General features: G+C 38.2%; 1 long non-coding RNA gene and 1 pseudogene across 1 annotated transcript; both read left to right on the plus strand.

Annotated features, from left to right (window-relative positions):
* The first annotated feature begins 319 nt into the window (after positions 1–319).
* On the plus strand, positions 320–2,239 carry LOC119986091. The gene is made up of 3 exons (XR_005465205.1): positions 320–864; positions 1,392–1,452; positions 2,179–2,239. It is a non-coding gene; the product is annotated as an uncharacterized LOC119986091 (long non-coding RNA).
* Positions 2,240–18,185: 15,946 nt separating this feature from the next.
* On the plus strand, positions 18,186–18,285 carry LOC119986342 (annotated as a pseudogene).
* The last annotated feature ends 2,671 nt before the right edge of the window (positions 18,286–20,956 follow it).

Below are 20,956 nucleotides of genomic sequence, written 5' to 3' on the forward strand. Positions count from 1 at the left end.
CATCCTTTTATCCTTATGAATCATTCCCATTGTAATACCCCAACATTTAAAACGAATTAAAGTGAAATTTTCAATAAGGGTTAAATTGAATGTACAAATTGTTAAGAGGTTAAAATTAGTATTTAGAAGAAATTAGGGTAATTGGAATATATATATATATATATATATATATATATATATAATCATGATTGACAAATATTACTCAACCGAAAGTGTGATGTAGTTTAAAAAAATAATAATAATAAAAAAAATGCCACTTTCCGTGAAAAGACAAATATAATACAAATAAAAGAAAAATAAAGAAAAAGAAGAAAGGAAGAAGAATCGAAGAAAACAAAAGTGAACTGTGCTCTCCTTTAGCTCTCTCCCTGCGACGCTTAGCCAAGAATGGCAACTTCATCGTCCGTTCACCAAACGAGATGCCGTTACCACCAAAATAAAGCTTGGACTTCCAGGAGCAAAACCCAATGAGTCTCAGCAAGTTTCGTCGACTGTAGCCACCAGAATCGAGTTTGGAAACTCACGGCAACCACAAGGTAAAAGTGGTCGATCCGGCCAACTCTGGCCACCATTCAGCTCGTCGTCACCACCATTCAACTCACCGGATTGAGGAGCACTTAGGCCAACTAATTTTCGGGTGAAACAAACCCCGGATGCCGGAGATTCGAGTTTGACCCGAAATGGGTCAATTTGACCCGGTTTTGATCCGGCTGGAATTTCATTTTCCGACGACCCCGAAGTTCTATTTTAACTTGTTTCGTTGTTCTGAACGTGTTGGCGATGTTTTTGGATCCATACAGAATAGCGTTGGAGCATCTTGGCAATTTCGTCTTAAATATGCGTATACGTATGGTATACATGGAGGTATAATACGAAACCAAAATATAGTTTTTCATTAATTAGAGAATATAATATTAATTGAATGAATATTTTATATAGATATTGATAATACATAGAGATTTATAAAAATGTATTATTATTAAATAAGTTTATTGAATTTAGAATAGTTGATCGAGATTTCATGGAATCTTTGACTCGTCATACCAGTTTGTATGGTTGACGTTGGATCGCTGAATCACAATCATAATAATCACGACAATGATACGATCACAACCATACCCACGGTGGTGCCATTGGTGGTTGTCGAATGAATAGTATGAATAGTGACCGAGTTGGTGATCGGGTTGCATGCATGCAACTCAATGAAATATGTTAGTGATATTTTTTAATTTTAATCAAGGGTAATTTGGTAATATTGATAAAGGGGAAAATTGGTAATTTCACCTCCAAGGGTAAAATGGCAAGTTCATTTTCAAGGATAAAAGGATAATTTGGATTTGTACAAATTGTGATTGATTATTAATCAGTATGAAATTGGTATATTGGTATAGGTGATCGAGCAGTTGGACTTGAGGCTGTAGACGGTTAATTATTTTGTGTACCGCTATCGAGGTAGGGGTTTCCTTACTCTTGCATGTGACTTTAGAGTTCCGGTTTACGGACTCTGGTGATATTATGGTTTTGTCGGTTTCCGGGGGTGGAAATACGACCTGTTTGCATGTTGATTTATATTCCATGTTATATATATCACTGTTGGTATGTTTTCTGAGAGTGAGGTGATTGGAGGTGTTGGATGTGGATGTGGATGTGGATTGTGGGCCCATATAGGAGCCCAAATGATCAGATATGGATTTCTGATGGATGATATATGTACATATACAGACCGGATATATACCGGTGGACCGTCTGAGATGGGGTGCATCACAGGGGACGCCCTCTGGTGTAGGATATGCTATTGGGATACCCGATCCTCATCCAGTTTCGGTGTGGACCTGGACTGGGAGACACCCTACGGGGATTAGGGTGGGTCCAGGGGTGATTTATGAATGATGGATTGCTGGAGATTGGTTTGGTGGTTACAGTGTTGGATAGCCTTATCGGCTACCATTTCACTTGATTGGATTGGTGTATGGATTTCTGGAGACCAGTGTGGGTGGTTCCAGTGTTGTTTAGCCTTATCGGCTATTGTGCTATTTGGTTGGCTTACTGATGGATGTACATTTACTGTATTGCATACTGTGCATTATATTTCTGGATTTATTATTTATGGATATTGGCATTTCCTCTCTACGCCCTACTGAGCTTTGTGGCTCACCCCTCTTCTTTACCCCCTTTCAGGTGAGTTGGATGTAGGTGATGGCGGTCAGCAGCGGGATGCGTGAGCTGGTGTGTAGCCTCAGGCAGACTCTTTAGTGGGTGTGGGGACTTTTGATATTGTATTTTGTATATATTACTGGGTTTGATATCGGGTATATATATTTTATTATTCCGCTGATGTATTCATACTCCGGTATTTCAAGTGATTTAGGTGGTGGTATGTATGGTATTTTGGGTTCAGTACTGATTATTATACATTGTGGGAGCTAGTATGATTATTATTATTACAATTTATTTTATTGAGTTTAATTGTATGAGTTGGGATCAGGTTCGGGGGACGGGGTGTCCCCTGCCGGTCACGTTCCTGTGGTATAGGTACACTTCGGTATACCTTAGGAGAGAGGGGCGTGACAGTTATCGGAGCCGACCTGGTGGGTATGTGGGTTTCGTCCCTCACGTCTAACCGGGGCGCGGTGCCCGTGTCTGGCGTGACCCACGGGGACGTGGGCTCCTAAGGGGGGTGGACTGTAATGCCCTGCTCTGCGTCATATGAGGCGAGGTGTGGGGGTTACTATTCTGGATGAAATACCACATCGGCCAGGGACGAGTCTTGGGTGCAGAATATAACATGCTGCAGACCTTAAACTATTGTCCAATCTTTTCTGGTATGGGCCGGAAGGGATTGGGAACTGCCAGGTTGGGCTTGGTATGGGCCAAGTTCGATGGTTGGTGGGGAGATTGGGCTTTAGTGGGTCGGGCTGTTACACCCATTCTCTCCCCTGCGCCTCCTCTTCGTTTCTTGCTCTCTCTCTCTCCACGAATCTCACAACCCATTGGGGTCTCACGCATAAAGGTTTGTGGTTGGCTCAACTGCCGTCTTCCCGTGTTCTCTGCTCTGTTTATTTCATTGCTTCACCGGAACTACCAAGCGATTCAGCGAGGTCACCCTTCTCTTCCATTTAATCGTTGTTCATCTTCTTATCTCTTTTGTTAATTAGGGGTGAAGAACGCAGTGATTGGAATTGATCTATTTATTATATATGGTTCCTGTCTTTTTCGCAAGTCACAGAATCACAGTATTACTTTTGCAATTTCAGGAATTGACTGTATTTATGGTATTTGCAAAGTGCCTTCATTGCAAATGAACCTGAAGTTTATGGAGATATGGCTCCGTTACTTCCTTGGAATGAAGGTTTGCTTCTCTTTTTTTTTTCCCCATTGCTGAACACACGCCTATATATGGTTCAATTCCAATCATTTCACATTTCTAGAACTCTAGATTATTCATATAATCTCTGGATGATGATTTTATTTATTGACTGTTGCTTGATTTCAATTTTGGACTGCCACTGATGTTTTATGTTATTTTGTTGGTCCTTGAATTCTCACGGATGCTCTGTATTTATTGTAGAAAATATTTTAATGGAGGCAATGATAGTATTTGGATAGTTGAATATGTGTTTATGTATTTTGCAGCTTGCATTTCCAGATGCAATGAATTTGGTTGGCGCTGACTTTGATTGCTTCAATTGACATGGAAAATGGAAACACTATCAAAACTGAGGTCAAATCCATTTTTTGGTTGTTCGCATTGAATGAACTCTATGAGGGGGCTTTGTTAGGAGATGCGAAGGAGGTATGTGACAGAGGTATGTGCATGGTTCATTCAGGTTCATGGATATGCTTTTTGTTATGGGATATTGGGGTCTTCCCCTCACTTCGTCTTACATTATCCTGAAATTTATGATCTTTAAATTTTTAGTGCTCAAATCCACTCATCAGGTTCACCTATGCTGATTTCTAATCAGGTTAGGATTTGGATTTCAATTTCCTTATGTGATATTCATTGAAAATTGTAGGTGATTTATGGTTTTGTCATTCTAGCATCTTACTTGGTCTTTGATGGTTTAGGATGGAGAAGCCGGAGGTGCCTGGCACAAGGTCCTTTTTTACCGTAATAGTTGCCTCAATCATGGATATAAAGTTTTCCAAGAATGGAAGGCATATACTTAGTCGTGACTACATGACTCTCAAGGTAGACTGTTTTGACATATGGTTTTAATATGATGTTTGATCTGTTACTATTTTTTTTAATTGACTGTCGACTCCTATGTTGTTTCTAGCTAGGTTGTACTGGCAGATGAGCATAATAACCATACAGCAAGTCCAGCCAATCCACCGAAATTATATGGTAAGGCTTCCTTTTGTCTGAGTTAACTATTATGGTATTTTACGGGATTATATCGTCCCTACATGAGCCCTAATGTTCATAATTATTTTGATGTTCTGGCATAAGAGGTGTGTATCTTGCTTAGAACTCCATCTATATTTTCCCAGTGAACTTTAAGGTCAAATTTGCAATGCAATACATGATATCATGCCTTTACATCTGACTTGGTTAGCTTTTGTAAATGAATTTTACTTTTCTATTAATAATAGTAGGAAAAAAATGTAAACTGATTAAATTCATATCTGGATGTATTGGTAAATATGAAGCTCATCTATGGAACAATATTTGCAAAAAAAGGGTTCAAGGCAGGGTAAGCGTTGTAATTTGTACTCATTGCATTATCAAACAATATATTAAACATGGTTTTCTCTTCACCCCCTTTTTCTTCAAGGTGGAAGAGGTTCTGGCTACAGATAAATCCTCCGTCCAAATGAGTTAATTAACTATATCTTTACTTCTTAATCTACTCTATATTTCTCTGACTTTTGGTTTTTGTATTGCTTGCTTGGGATGTGCCTTTTGGGTTCTCAAGATGATTTTCAGGTTATTTGGGTGAGCACTATGTCTATATGGTTCTACCATTGAGGTATGGTGCTGCTCAAAGCATGTAGCTGTTTTGGTTCTACCAAGGGCAGAGCCACGTTTGGGTCTGGGTGGGCTGTAGCCCGGGTGAATTTTTTTGACAAATGTTTAGTACTTATATCTTCAATAGCCCAACCCAATACTAAAAACATAATACCCAAGTAACCCAACAAACAGAGAGCCCAAATGGACAAATGGTATGTCCACGATCCACCAGCTCCAATTGTTGCAACTTGCTGCGCGTCCTCCAGCTCCAATTGTTGCAGGTCCTCTAGCCATCCAGCGGACCAGCTCGGCAGCTCCAAATCTTGGAACTCGAAAGCAAGGCTCGCCGACGACACCGAGAGTGGATCATTTGAAGGTAATTTCTTAACTTTACTTTACTTTTAGGTTTTGAGAATTTCAATTTGAAGGTAATTTCTGAATTTTTAGGTTTTTTGGATTTCAATTAGAATAAGTCACAATGGAAAGTCAAGGAAGCAAGAGAGAAAAAACTTTGTTTTCAGCTTAAATAGTGTGTTTTGTTTTCCTTTTTTTTTATATGTTATGTACCTTTGAACCTTACCACTATGTATGATTTTGAATTGATGACTGATCTTGGTGGGACAATTTTTTGTGCATATGGTTGGTACTTGGTAGCCTAGGACGGAAAAAATTCCTGGCTCCACCCGTGGGTTCTACTATGTGCCTTTATGTTATGGTTCTAGACATATAGGAGTAAATTTCCTGCTATATTGGTTTTTTGCTATAAATAAAGTGTTTAAAGCTCCCAATTTGTGTTTCTAGGATTTTAGAGCTTTAGATTCTCCATTCGACTAAAAATGTTAAAGAACTTGAAATTATCTCTCTTTTGTTTGTTTTATTTTCCTGATTTTATTCTATTGACAAAATTTTGGTTTTTTTTGGGGTATTGCCATTTCTTTCATTTTCTTTTCATATTTGTTCTTTGTTTCTAGAGTCTCATAATTTCTGATGATAAGATTTAAAACTTGAGAATGCAAGTACATAAAATATGGCATATTCATGTGCAAGTTCCTATCTTTCTCCTTTTCATTTAGTGTCAATACCATCCTCATATTTCTCTTTCCACAGTCTCATGTATATCCTATAGTACTTTAGTAGATTATTCTAGCTGACATGAGCTGGACATTCTCTCTGTGGTTCTAAGTCACTCTACTTGCTCATTACAGTTTTTCCTTTCTGCAATGAGAATGAAATCCAGTCTGCAACTCAATCAAATAAGAAAGCTTTTTCCAGCTCGCAATTATGGAGGTAATTGAAGCCTGAATGATGTCACTACTTCAAGAGTGCGTGGGAACTTATTTACATGCATATCTTGAAGTATATTTCATAATTGTAGAACTTATGAGCCTCAAAATGATCATATTCCATTGAAGTAATCAAATAAAGGACATGACAACATATGATTTACTTATCTTTTATGTTGCATTAATCAAGTTAAGGATATCATTACTGGGATCATAATGACTTTCCATTTCCAAATGTCACCTTTCAGATAAAACTTTTTTGAATCTAAAGTATTGATAATTCTTACATTAAGCCTGTCTATAGAGGTAAGTACACGCAATAGGAGTTCCAAGTTTCATGAAGGTGCAGAGGACTTTTCAACCATTAGTAAGTTCCAAAATTTGAAAGACTTTCCAATCACAGATGTAGAATATTGAAAGGATATGCATTGATCGTTGCATCATGTATTCATTTCATGGTCATTATGCATATTAAAAATAATTATAGAAAAATATAACATCTAAAAAAATAACAAAAAACTAAAATTAAATTTTTTTAAAAAAAGTACCCGCGCATGGCGCGGGATTCCGACTAGTTATTGTTTATACTGAAAATGATCTTCATTCATTTGAGGACACATGGCAACATGGGACTTGCACTTGGCAAGGATAGACCAATCTCTAACTGACATATGGCGAAGACAGGAGAATTTTCATTAATGTTTGTTCATTTTACAAGTGAATCTAGGGCTAGTTGGCTGAAATCCAGGTTGCAATTGTTGGAAATCGAGCCTGTCCGAAGATTGATCTCCAAAAGCTATAAACAAGGGATGTTTTGTCTTAATTGTTTTAATCTTGATTTAAAATAATTCAATAAACAAAATCCGAGTTTTTAGCTTGATAAATACAAAGCAGCTCAGAAGAAATTAGAAGTGGCAGCCTGCATGCTCTTGAATTTTCTCAAACATATTCCCAACAACTTCAAGTCAACCAAAGATCACGATTGTCCTACACTTTGAAGAAGAAGTCCTCCCACGTTTAACTAGACAGGAGCACTACTGAAATGGCTGCTATTAGCCATTTTCCCTTAATTACAAGCATGAGACCTATAATCCAAAAAGGTGGAGAGAGGCATAGGTTCTCAGAACTTCCACATTCTTCATGACAAAGGAGCACGACGCATGATGTTCACTATGATGTCTACTACTAGGAGGATGTTGTGGTTGGCATAGCTTCGGCGAACTAGTTTATAGCCTACCCCTTTACTTTTCAAGCCTCCGCTGTTATGTTTAGTTTTAGTTTGTAAAGCACGCCAAATACATTCAAAGATATATTCTCGATTAATGAAATTCCTGATGCATTATAGCAATGTATTGCTTTTCAGTTCGTTTCGTTAGGAGTTCTATCATTTTGATGTTCATATTCTCTCTTTTGCTTTTCTCACTTGACACTTGATCAAATTTTAAGTCTTTTTTCTGAAAAGCAACCTCGAACTAGAACCCTTGTGTTCTCAGTCTGTAGACAACTTGTTTGGTGAATAGGTCAGATTTGATGCAACCCTTATCAAAAACTTTGGACCCACAATAAATTCTGACACACCTAAATACACACACCATCTATAATACAAACACTCCTATCCCCTAATGCCAAATTTTGAATATCTCCGGTATAGCAGAGGACACCGAACAATTATGTACAGTTTCGTTTTCTGACTTTCACTCGTATTTCTATTTCATGTGGCTAATGGACTTATGAAGGTTGAAGGCCCAACTTCTTTTTGTTTGGGCAGTCAGAAGACAGGCCCATTGAAGTAAGTTACAAAACAACTTATCAAGATTGAAGGCCCAACTTCTTTTTGTTTGGGCACTCAGAAGTGAGGCCCATTTAAATAAGTTACAAAACAATACGTCAATTATTTGTCCTTTTTTGGATGGGACTTTTGGAGGCCGGTACACTAGATTATACTTAATTGTAAAAAAGTGCAATCACTAAAACATCATTTTAAAAAAGTACACTGGAGATCATCTTTTACCAAAATAACCTCAATTTTGATTTTCTCTCTCCACGAATTGTGATACAATAGTGATACTTTTAAATAGAAGATCAAATTTAGTGTTCAATTTATATTTTTGGCTCATAAAATGATGATATAAATGTTAGAATGTAAATTTGATAGCATTACATGTCTTTCTGGTTCAATTATGTCATTTTAGTTGATTTTTGATGTTCGTGATACTATAGTGATACATCTCTGCAGCTGTAAATGTTTTTCCAAAACGAGCAAGAGATGTACAAACCAAGAAAAGAAAACCAAGAAAGGAAAAGTAATTAGGAAGAAGAAGTATGCATATTGATTCAATTGTATCATTTTAATGAATTTTTTGTGTTCGTGATACTATAGTGATACATCTCTGCACTTGTAAATGTTTTTTCAAAACGAACAAGAGAGGTAACCAAGAAAAGAAAATCAAGAAAGGAAAAGTAGTTAGGAAGATGAAGTATGCATACTAGTTTCATCATTTTAGTGGTTTTTTGGTGTTGGTGATACTATAGTGATACTATAGCGATACATCTCTGCAAAAAACGAACCAGAGTTCAGATCTGCAAAAAAACAAAGCACAACCCAGATTGAACAACGAACCATAATCCAGATCTGTCAAAAACGAAGCAGAGCAACTCGACGCAGTCCAGATTGAGCAACGACGAAGAAGGAGATGAAGAGAGGAGAAACTCGGCCAAAAACGGAGAAGAAGACAACGAAGAACCAGATCGAGAACCAGAAGAAGAAGAAGAAGAAGAAGAAGGAGAGAGAAGGAGATAACTTTTAGTAGAGAAGAATGAGAGAAAGAGAGGACACACTAGAGTTGGATAGTTGGAGGGAGAAGAAGAAGAAGAAGAAGAAAGAGGAGGGTATTATAGGTATAAACTAAAAAATATCTTAAGTCAGATGACCAAATTACCCTTAAATTGCACTTTTTTACAATTTTAAAAATGTCCATGACCTTTTTACAATTAAGTTGTCTAAAGTGCTCTTACTGCCAATTGTCCGTTTTTGGATTTCATTATTTGTCAATTATTTTGAGCTTCAACTCTGATGTTTGTTCCCTTCCAACTCACTCTTTTATGCAGTTTTTTTTTCATTAAGAAAAAAACTGACTGAAAACCGACCTAAACTGATTGTTCGGTTTTACCAATATCAAAGTTATCATTGCTCAATTTTCATTTGCATTTCCAAAAACTGAGCATATCAGTTTTTCACTCAATACCATCAAAAACCGACCTAAATCGAACACGAACACCCCTAACTCTATTGATGAGGACATGTAAAAATCTAAAACAAAACAGAGGAAGATTGATTGAGGGAAATATAAATATGTATTTTTTTGTGCCAATAATATATCTTAGTACTGTGGAAAGTTTGGTTAGAAGTTGCTTTCAAATCTTTAGGGGAATATATATTGAACTAAGATTCGACTTAAGACTTTTCTAGCTATACATGCCAAACCTAACGTGTCAACATTATTACAGTGTTTATTTGGTCATAAAATTATGCTTTTACTGTCTCATCAATTCTCAATTTGAAAACTTTTTTAGTGACTATCATTCGTGTGAATGATGAAAAGGAATTCCTACATTTTTTTTTCAACAACTCCAACTAGAATTTCAATCATTTTCATATTTTAATGTCACCCACTACTTTATTTTCTAAATTCTTGATAGAGATGTTCCAATAAGTGCTGTTTGTTGAAAACACTCCAAGACCGTGCTAATGCTTTTCAGCTCATAATCTAGGAGTCGTCGACTTATTAGAGATAAATCCATCTATCAGACGATTCAAAGTCAACTCTCAATCACAATGAAGTACAATTAACCACTTGACAATAATTTACTTGACTTCGTTCGAGGTCGTGAGTTTGATCCAACCAGTTGGAATATTTTTTTGTGAAAATCTGATTATGTGGGTTTGTCCAACTTTCTGGCCTCTACCCGTATGAATTTTAGCATAGTCTTATATGTTGTTAGCATGGTGTAGGCTGTTCTAACGACCCAAAATTTATGATCATTCAATTATCCGAAGGGTATACTGACGTTGATGGTTTCTCGGTTATCCAAAAAAATATAATAGAACAAGTGACAAAAAAACTTATTGGACAGACCAAGAAAAAATTCACAAAAACACTAGTAGAAACCAAACGTTAGAGGCTTGTTTTCATCATTTCTGCTAGATGATCAAAACCCACAGCTACCTATGTTGTGGGTTACTATTATTTCTTTCTTTCTTTGCATTTTAAACTTGTTTAGACCTTGAAATTTTTGCTTTTTTGTTTCTCGGAAACTTTGTCAATTTGATGATGTGCAAATTTGGCTTGTCTTGTAAACGCCTTAGGTTGAACCAAACTAGCCGTATTTTGGCATTGCTGGCGAATATTCTGGACTAAAAGATAAACAAACGTAAGCTATGGAGTCTCAACAAGATGTTTTCTTTTAGAAAGACACTCTAATACTTAAGTCAAAACCAGAAAGAGAAAAGATAAGAACTTTGATGAAAACTATGCAAGTTGTAAATGAATCAATTTACCTGACCGGGGTGTCCTTATATAGGGGTGGACTACTTCTAATATGTGATGGAGTTGGAGTCTTGTATTCTATGTGATTTAAGTGTCATTCGTACTTGTTCTTCCAATTGGAGTGGGAGTCCTTTTGTAGAAATTTACATTACTACAGAGGTTGTCACTGCCATGAATCGAGATAGGCTTCTCGGTCCTAAGATAGGCTTCTTGGGACCGAGATAAGCATTACTTATTTCTTTACTTTCAAAGTTCGACTCTGGTGAGCCTTCTTGAGATATGCCCATATGAGGTGACATTTTGTTCCTCAAGGCAATACCATGTGTCTATTCTATTTCAGATTGAAGGGTTAATGTGGTGTCATCATATGCTTCAAATACCTACGCCTAACAGAACCTATTTGGTTGATTCGGAGGTCTATGACGATTATTTGGGACCGAACCCATCTGGTTGGTTCGGACCTTCGACACTTCGACATTAATTGTGAGGTGACTTTTGGATTTTGAGATTATGGCTCGGATCGTCTCTTGATCTTAGTTGTTGGGCTGATTTATACCCTACTATAAATAGTGGATGACTCGTCATTTTCACCATTTTACCTTTGGTGAGTTTGAGACCGAGCAACATTTTGCACACCAAGCTATCCTCAATATAATATTGCTTTTCTTTTTCTGAGCGACATTTCTTTCTTCTGAGGTATGTTTTTAATTATGTCTTCTGCTTCATATTTTGATATTTCAAATAATGTCTTAGAAGACGCCCCAGCTTTTGAGTCTAACGAATCTGAGGATGCTTCCTTGTCCCACAAGGAGAGTTCTTCCTCGTCTGATGAGGAGCCTGAGTGGCTAATAGTATGCAAAGCTAACCAAAATTTTTGTAAAGGGTATAAGAAGGCCGACCATGAGAAGCCTTGCAGTTTAGGTCATAGGTTTACTAACGAAGAGGTTCAGTGGTTTAAGAGACAATATGGGATTCCTTTTTCTTGTATGCTTGTCCCTGAGAAAATACAATCTTGCAACTGAACAAAGATAAAGCCAATGAGCATCTTCCTTTTCCATCCAACTGGCATCTTCCCAAGCTGCCCAAATTTTCTCGATTGCTCGAGTTGGATTATAAGGAGATGGACTATCATTATGACATTAGGAAACATTTCACTCCTCCGGCCATCTCACATATTTGCTCATAGGAAGATTTAATCAAAGCTTCTTGGTCTGATAGGGCAACCAAAGGCGAATAGAGAAGATTTTGTCTGTTTATTCTCTTTTTCTCACCCTTTTTTGAATAAAAAATATTTGGGATCTCAGTAAAAAGCATCACAGTCATGCCAGTAGTGGATCTTGTCCCCCGATTGATATAAGTATAGGGGTCCACAAAACCTGGTAATTGAACCAGTGAATGACACATCCACTACTGGGATGACTGGGATACTTTTTACTATGATCCTTATCACTTATGTTTCGAATTTTTAACTTGTTTTCCTTTGGCAGACATGACAAATTTCCGAGAATACATGGGTATGCAGTGACCGACACCAAAGTGTGTGTGTGTACTTACCCCAAGTGTAGGGTATCGTCAAGTAATAAACCGGTGAGTCCGGTATCGAACCACGAGGAAGCAATGCAAATTTGAAGTGAATGATATGCAAATGACTAGCTAACACTAATAAACACAATGAATATCAAATAAAAGCAAGTAAAAGAAATGGGCCGAATGACTCGGTAGCATGAGCGATTTTTGTAATCAAAGTAAGCACAAATTGGATTTAAAACAATTAATTAAAAACCTAGTCTCTAGTCCGTCCCGGTGGCTACTCGGTTCTCATACTCAAGGTATCATTGCAAACACACACAACCATACACAATGCATTGTGTGATACTATCAATCATGCATATGCAAAGAGAATTGTGATATAAGACTTCAATTCATACATGTAGGCCATCGGGTCTCTTAATCTACGATGAACGCAAAGGGATAAGCACCTAATATCATGGATTAATGTTCCCCCTTGGGGCTCGGCTTGGCTAACACCCTAGTTTCACACTCAAAGATCAGTTAACCATAACTCTCCCATGCACATTCCTAAATTAACCCAAAACCCCATCATCAATACACATAATTAATAGCTATGCAATGAAAAACTCAATTAATTAAGGAAATCATGCAATGGGTTTAACAATTCTCAATCGAACACATTAGATGCAATCCCTAGACTAGACAATACAAGAATACAATCAAATATGTCATTCCCATAGATCCAATCACACAACTATCACGAAATTAAAAGAGAGAAATCGAAGCTACGATTCTTTGAGCATACCTTGAGTAATCGAAACCTTGCACCCACCGTTCGGGACTAGAAACTAGAGAGGGAACTTAGCCACTCATTATAATGAGAATAAACATCAATTTTATAGATAAAAACCAATGTTTACAATCAAGATCACAAGAACTAAGTAAAACCCTAGAGAGAGAAAGAGAGAGAAAAACAATGGAGGCAAGAAGTTGGAGGAAATGAATTATGAGAAGGAAGAAGAAATCTTAGGGTTTTCTCCTCCTTTTACCATTGAAAATACCTAACTACCCTTATACAAACGTTCCCCATTGGTTACATACATGATTTACCCCAAATGCCCTTGAAATTTTGGTGCAGAAAATTGCAGATCCGCGGTAGGTGTCCGGACGGCTTCGGAAGGTGTCCGGACACCTGGGCTTTGTCAAGTCTTCGTTATAGGCTCTGTCTCATTTTTCAAAGGAAGTGTCCGGACAGTAAGTGTCCGGACACCTTGAGAGGTGTCCCGACGCCTCACAACAAAAAGTGCCCAAAAAGTGTTCCAACTTGCCCGAATAAGGTCTGATTCCTACAAAACCAAGGGGAAACATTTGTAAGTGTAAAACTAAGATAAAATGCAATCAAATACATTAGCTAGGTGCTAGAACATCCTAATTAAAGGACATTGGAACCTCAAAATAGAGGTCCAATCACACCCCCCCAACTTAGACGTTGCTAGTCCCTAGCAATGCAACCACTACCTAAAACTAAAATCTACTAAATAAAATCCTAACTCACTGACGTAGGCATCACGGTTGCATTTAGCGCAAGCCTTTAAACCCCTAGGTCACCCTAGTGGACGAGTTGTAGTCTCGTGAGGGCTTATCAGAGCGATACCCACAAACACTTGCCAAGGGATATCCACTATTACTTTGAAAGTACCATAATGATTCTTAAATTCTCACATGCAAGAAATAGAGCTAATCCCCTAATTCCCCCGCTAGTCGAAAACATGCAAAATCTTTGGACAACCAATCTCAATCTCCTCAAAGATGACTAAGAACATTTTATACTATGTAAAATATATGTGCAATCACGCAAGACAACTCAACACATTCACACAAGTAAAACCTTGTTATGGAAACTTTTGGTGTTCATAAATTCCCAATCCCGAATGTACACAAAAACATAAAAGCATTGTGCTAAGTGAATGACTTACACAATTGAATTAACTGTATGTGCTTATAAAAGATAATTTGGATGGGCATAGCTTTGAGAAAGAAATCACCTACAAGAGCAATTAATGCATTCACCAAGTCACTTGCTTACCTTGGATCAAATTCATCAAAAGGTTAAATGGGTTGTAATGTGGTCATGGGACAAGGTAGGAAGAATTTGGATCTAGGTAACAAGTTGCAAGGTTAAGTTCAAACATGTGAGCTAAATTCTCATTTTTGTCACCCCTTCCATTGTACCACAACTTCAAACACTTCTCATTCTTTACACACAAAGGATTAACTTTATTGCATACACCTTCTTTTTTTTTCTTTTTTTTTATTTTATATTTTTCTTCTCTTTTCTATGCATTTTTTTTCCTTTTCTTTTGTTTTTTTTGTTTTTTTTTTTGAATATAACATCATTTATACAACAACCCTCATAATTTTTTTCTCATAATAAGGAGGGGTAATATCACTACCGATTTATTTTTCAAGCTCCTACTCAACCTTGCAACTGAAGGTGGGAAATATTTGGGAAAATAGCTCACACAAGGCTTGTAAGTGAAATCAAGAAGCTTAAAGAAATTTTGGCTTATAATCACTCACAAATGAATAGGTTAGGCTCAAATCTCTCAACCTAATGAATCCTTCAATCCTAAGTTCACAAGCAAGTGGCAAAATACAAAAATCACACTTCTCAGTAATCAAATGTAATGTTTACAAAGCTATTGAAGAACACGCGCTAAGATGTCAAATGAATATCAATGAAGAGAATCACCCAAAACCCAATGCATATCAATGAAGAATGGCTCAAAGGAATGAGAAGGGTAAAAAGGTAATTTTTCAGACAAAAAGATCCAAAAACGCAGTCATACAAATGCTTCAATGCCAAGATGTCTGCTCAACTACACAATTCTATATCAAACTAGGTCTCAATCATTCCAAGAGAAATTGATTATAGTTATCCCACTCAATCACATGCATCGATTTCGCAAAAGAAACCAAGGAACCTACTATACACTTGCACATGTGAACAAGAATAAAAAATTAACAGTCAAATTGGTAGTGAATCCCTAAAAGCACCTACTCGTCCCCTCCTAAAGTCCATCTAGCATGTATGAACAACAAAGCACAACACAATAGGATAGAGGGTAGGAAGTCATACCATACTCTTCAAAAGTGGTCAGAATCATGAGAAACGAAGCATGTCCTGAAAAAGTTAATACCAACCACACTATCCAAGCATGACATAACAAGACTTTTTTTCTTCCAAATTTTCAAATTTTTGATATTCACAAAAGCACACCAAAATAAAGCAAGTTTCACAATGGATTCACAATTCCCTCACCCCCCAACTTAAATGAGACATTGTCCCCAATGTCAAGAATGGAAAACAAGGCAAGAACAAATTGTGAAATGCATTGTGAACATACAAAAACACACCAAAATTAAGGGTAAGAAAATCACAACATAACACACAACCATTGCACAATTCTCACCCCCCCAACTTCAATGAGTGCACAAGGTGCGGAAATTGTGAAATAGATTGTGAGCATACAAAACACACACAAAAATTGAAATCAAATCAAAACTAATCACAACCATACTATGGTACAAGGGTGGAGTCTCCCACAACTAGGTGGGGGTGGGATCCTTTAGATCCCGGGGAACAACCAAAGCATCAAAGTTCTCCATGAATGGTATCAAACATTGGTCATTCACCTTAAACACTTTTCCTCCACTAGTGTCCTCAAAATCACTACTTCCATGTTGAGGAACATGACGAACATCTAAAGGTCCATTCTCCTTGGTCCTCAAATCTTCGGGAAAAAATTGTACCCGAGATTTGGGCCGCCACACCCTCCTAACTTTTTCAAGGACTTTTGGAACAAAGTGGCGTTTTGGAGACTTTTTCACTCCACTTACTAAAGGTTTTCTTTCCGGTCTTGGTGGATGCACTTGGGATGATTCAACTCTAAGTGTAGGAGGAGGCTCTAATTCCTCAATGTCATCTTTCTCACACAAAGGTTGACTAAGTTTCGCACCCAATGCTAGCACACCTTCAACCGAATCCTTTGCAAGGGTTAACTCCAAATTATCCTCAACATGGGCATGGATAAAATCTACATCCCTTATATCCTCACACTCACCCATAACCTTTGTCACACTAAAGATATTCATTTCCATGGTCATATTCCCAAAAGAAAGTTGTAGCACCCCACTCCTACAATTGATTAAGGCATTGGAAGTTGCTAAGAATGGGCGACCTAAAATGACCGGAATGGAAGTGCTAAAGCTAGTGGGAGGTTGAGTATCTAACACAATGAAATCCACGGGATAGTAAAAATTGTCCACTTGTACTAACACATCTTCAACAATACCCCTAGGAACCCTAACGGATCTATCGGCTAATTGTAGGGTAATCCTAGTGGGTTTCAATTCACCTAACCCCAATTTTTGATAGATTGTGTACGGAAGGAGATTCACACTTGCTCCCAAGTCTAACAATGCTTGCTCTACCCTATGGTTCCCTATGACACATGAGATAGTAGGGCAACCGGGGTCTTTGTACTTAGGGAGGGTGTTGGTTTGAATAATAGAGCTTGCTTGCTCCGCTAGAAAAGCTTTCTCCTTAACATTTAATTTCCTCTTTACCGTACATAAATCCTTAAGAAACTTGGCATAAGAGGGTATTTGCTTAATTGCATCTAAGAGAGGTATATTGATCTTAACTTGTTTAAATAGCTCAAACATCTCCTTATGCAATGCCTCATTGGTGTTATTTCTTAACCTTTGGGGAAAGGGTATCTTGGGGATGTACTCACTCTCCTTGGTAGGCTCTACTTTATCCTCGCGGTCTCTTTTTGCTTAACTCTTTTTTCACTAAGCAAAATTTTCTCAGTTTCACTATTCTCTTCCTCTTTCTCTTTCACACCATCACCAAAGTCTTGCACCACATCATTTTCATCACTATTCTCAAAGGGTATAGGTCTATCCACAACTCTTCCACTCCTTAAAGTAAGAATGGATTGCACTTGCTCATGTCCACTAACCTCCCTACTCCCACTAGGTGAATTTATCAAATTGGTTTGCTTTGAAGGATTGGGGTAAGGTTGAGCCGGAAATTTTCCTTTTTCATAGGTGGTGAGAGCTTGTGTGACCTTGGTGATTTGACTCCTAATATCCTCAATGGCCCTATTGGTTTGTTCTTGAAATTTGTTGGCCTTTTGATTCTCCCCAATTTGAACTTGCATGAAAATGTTGAGAGTGTCTTCAAGAGACCTCTTGGGAGGTGGAATATAAGGTTGTTGAGTTGGTTGTGCAACACTTGGAGGAGGCAATTGTTGTTGGGGTGGATTGGGGAGTGATGGAGAGTGATCAATCCCATCATTCCTCCACCCAAAATTTGGATGATTCCTCCAAGGGTAATTCTCATTGTAAGAATTGTTGCCTTGGTTATTGGTAGGGTAAGACTGTCTAAAGTTTTGAGAATTGTTCCCATTGTAACCTTGTCCAAATAGGATTTCCTTACAAGCCGGTAGAGCATTACACTCATCCGTCCTATGATCCCTACTTTCACACAAAGTACAAGCAACTTGTTCATCAACACCAACCACATTTATAGGGGCCTTTAGTGACTCTAGGGACTCCAATTTCTTGGACAACAAAGCAAGTTTAGCATGCACATCATCATTTTCATTCAAAACAAACTTGCCACTAGAGTTTGGCACAACATCATGTCGGGTTAGTGGAGGAGCTTCCCAAGATCGGGATTCCTCCGCCAACCCATCAAAGAAAGTGAATGCTTCATTGGCATCCCTATTTAAAAAATCACCTTGAGTCATAGTGGAGACCAATTTCTTCAAAGATGGAGTCAAAGATTTGTGGAAGAAATTCACAATTTGTAATTTTTGAAATCCATGGTGAGGGCACATAAACAACAAATCTTTAAACCTCTCCCAAGCTTGGAAGAAGGTTTCATGTTCTTTGCAATGAAAATTCATGATTTGTGTTTGGTAAGAGATGGTACGTTGGGAAGGAAAATATTTGTTGAGAAATTCTTCTTGCATTGCCGCCCAAGTCGCAATGGATTGGGGGCGCAAGTTCTCAAACCATTGTTTTGCATGATCCTTCAAAGAGAATGGAAAAAGTTTTAGTCTCAAAATTTCTTGTGAGCATGTGACATCACCAAAAGTAGTACACACTGATTCAAAATCACGCACATGTGAATATGGTCGTTCCGATTCCATTCCATGGAATTTGGGAATCATTTAGAACATTGACGGTTTAAGGCTCACGTTTTGTTGGTTCGGTGGCATGATGATGCAAGAAGGTTGAGTTTGCCTTGCGGGATGTGTGATCTCCCTCAAAGTGCGATGCTCTTGGGCTTGGGCAAGAATGTACTCCATAGGAGGAGGTGCATGAATGTTTTGCCCATAGGGAGCATATTGTGGCACTTGTGGCATTTGGTAATACATGGGATGCATATAATTATATGCGGGAGGCATATTGTGATATGCGGGAGGCATATTGGGAGGTTGGTAGACATTTTGTGGGGCAAATTGCGCCGCATTGTCATGTTGAAGTGGTTGAGGTGCATTTTGCAAAGCATGCTCAACTTGAACATTTTGCAAATTTTGGGCATTTGGTGCATTGTGGGCATTGCCAATTTGGACAGCTTGCCCTTGCACCGGATTCATCAACTCATCAATATTCACATGTTGCAAAAGACGACGCAATGCATCAAGATTCATATCACCCCCACGTACTCCCTGCATCACTCGCATTTATGTCACCACCTCTCCCATCTCTATTAGACCCATGCCCACTAACATTATCTCTAGGTTGAGACATGATGGCAAGGAACAATAGCAAGTAGCACACGAAAGTAGCAATCAACCACGTCAAGTAACACAAGATTTTCAATCAACGAACTACCAAAAACAATATCAAGCAAGAACGAGAGCAAAGATAGGAATAGAACGACAATCAACCTCAGGAACAATTACACACCAAGACATAGCAAGTAGTGATAGAAAGAAAAATGCGCAAAGCTCTCTCAAACAACGTATCACTACCAAGCAGCAAACAAGGTGGCATCCATCGCCCACAGGAATCTAAGTTAGCCCCATCCGCCAAGTTCTCCTCACAAATTTTTTTTTTCCGCTCTTTTCAGCAACTACTCGAAATCACTATACTAGAAAGCAAGTAAAAGTGCGGAACGAAGTTACCCTTGAAGCGTGACCGTGCTCCTTCCTTATTTGATGGTGTTTAATAGCATAAAGCTAGCATCTACAAGCCACCCAGCTCCGTCTTTGACACTCGCTTCCCCGGCAACGGCGCCAAAAACTTGACCGACACCAAAGTGTGTGTGTGTACTTACCCCAAGTGTAGGGTATCGTCAAGTAATAAACCGGTGAGTCCGGTATCAATCCACGAGGAAGCAATGCAAATTTGAAGTGAATGATATGCAAATGACTAGCTAACACTAATAAACACAATGAATATCAAATAAAAGCAAGTAAAAGAAATGGGCCGAATGACTCGGTAGCATGAGCGATTTTTGTAATCAAAGTAAGCACAAATTGGATTTAAAACAATTAATTAAAAACCTAGTCTCTAGTCCGTCCCGGTGGCTACTCGGTTCTCATACTCAAGGTATCATTGCAAACACACACAACCATACACAATGCATTGTGTGATACTATCAATCATGCATATGCAAAGAGAATTGGGATATAAGACTTCAATTCATACATGTAGGCCATCGGGTCTCTTAATCTACGATGAACGTAAAGGGATAAGCACCTAATATTATGGATTAATGTTCCCCCTTGGGGCTCGGCTTGGCTAACACCCTAGTTTCACACTCAAAGATCAATTAACCATAACTCTCCCATGCACATTCCTAAATTAACGCAAAGCCCCATCATCAATACACATAATTAATAGCTATGCAATGAAAAACTCAATTAATTAAGGAAAATCATGCAATGGGTTTAACAATTCTCAATCGAACACATTAGATGCAATCCCTAGACTAGACAATCCAAGAATACAATCAAATATGCCATTCCCATAGATCCAATCACACAACTATCACGAAATTAAAAGAGAGAAATCGAAGCTACGATTCTTTGAGCATAGCTTGAGTAATCGAAACCTTGCACCCACCGTTCGGGACTAGAAACTAGAGAGGGAACTTAGCCACTCATTATAATGAGAATAAACATCAATTTTATAGATAAAAATCAATGTTTACAATCAAGATCACAAGAACTAAGTAAAACCCTAGAGAGAGAAAGAGAGAGAAAAACAATGGAGGCAAGAAGTTGGAGGAGATGAATTATGAGAAGGAAGAAGAAATCTTAGGGTTTTCTCCTCCTTTTACCATTGAAAATACCTAACTACCCTTATACAAACGTTCCCCATTGGTTACATACATGATTTACCCCAAATGCCCTTGAAATTTTGATGCAGAAAATTGAAGATCCGCGGTAGGTGTCCGGACGGCTTCGGAAGGTGTCCGGACACCTGGGCTTCGTCAAGTCTTCGTTATAGGCTCTGTCTCATTTTTCAAAGGAAGTGTCCGGACACCTAATGTGGGTGTCCGGACACCTTGAGAGGTGTCCCGACGCCTCACAACAAAAAGTGCCCAAAAAGTGTTCCAACTTGCCCGAACAAGG

This window comes from Tripterygium wilfordii, chromosome 19 (assembly GCF_013401445.1).
Source record: "Tripterygium wilfordii isolate XIE 37 chromosome 19, ASM1340144v1, whole genome shotgun sequence".
NCBI lineage: Eukaryota > Viridiplantae > Streptophyta > Magnoliopsida > Celastrales > Celastraceae > Tripterygium > Tripterygium wilfordii.